Raw genomic sequence first — 1,024 nt, 5'->3', positions numbered from 1 at the left:
TAACTATAGTTATTGGACTTAGACCTACAAAGTTTGATGTTAGCCATGGTTGTTTTAAATCTTGTATTGGTTGAGTATTTCTTTGCTATACTGATTGCCATATTTTGCAGTGTGAGTGTTTATTATGCTTCATTATGAGTTTTGGAGGGATTTTTTGGTATCATGACTCAGTTAAAAGACCTTAGATTATGGGGATGTTTGAACATCATTAGGATTGAGAAAAACCATGGGGGCTTCTCAAAGAGACTGAATGCATTGCATTTACAGCATGGGTGGTTATCAGTTTACGGGGTCCAGTAGTAGTTTTATTCAGGTGTCCCCCATAACCTTAGGTGTTCTGAATGCTAGGTTCCCAAGTGATAGAGATTTAGAAATTAATGCCTCTTGGAGGCAGTGCATTGCTAGGGGCAGGATTATGGGTATTATAGCCTGTGTCCCCTTGCCAGTGTTTGGCACACTCTCCTGTTGCTATGATCCACCTTACATTGGCAGGGGCAATGTCCACCCTCTGCTCATCCCATCATTTTCTCCTGCCATCGTGGAGCTCCCCCTCGAGTTTGTAAGCCAAAATAAACCCCTTGTCCCAAATGCTGCTCTTGGTTGCGTAATTGCTGCAAGTTCTGTGAACCTGACTGCAACAATACCCAAACCATAGCAAATGAATAAAGAAATTTTGATAAAGTGTTTGCAAAAGAATGCAAACTCTGTCATAAGAAAACTGGTTTAAGATAGCAGAGACCAACCATGAGGATATTATGCTAACTGAAATAATCCAGGGACAGGACAAATACAGTGTAATTATACCTACATTACGCATCTTAAATAGACTTGTAGAAATAGAGACTATAATAGTAGTGGACAGGAGTTGGGACAGGACATTGATCAAGGATTCTTTGATCATATGATGAGCAAGGTTTGTTGATAGATGTATAAATTTGACTGTCACAGATACAATTTATGTGTGTATAAGACCATCACATTATATAGTTTGTTATATTGTAATTTTATGTTAACTATTAAAAGA

This window comes from Jaculus jaculus, chromosome 2 (genome assembly GCF_020740685.1).
Source record: "Jaculus jaculus isolate mJacJac1 chromosome 2, mJacJac1.mat.Y.cur, whole genome shotgun sequence".
Classification (NCBI taxonomy): Eukaryota; Metazoa; Chordata; class Mammalia; order Rodentia; family Dipodidae; genus Jaculus; species Jaculus jaculus.
The sequence above is the reverse complement of the archived record's forward strand: the minus strand, read 5'-3'. Positions refer to the sequence as shown.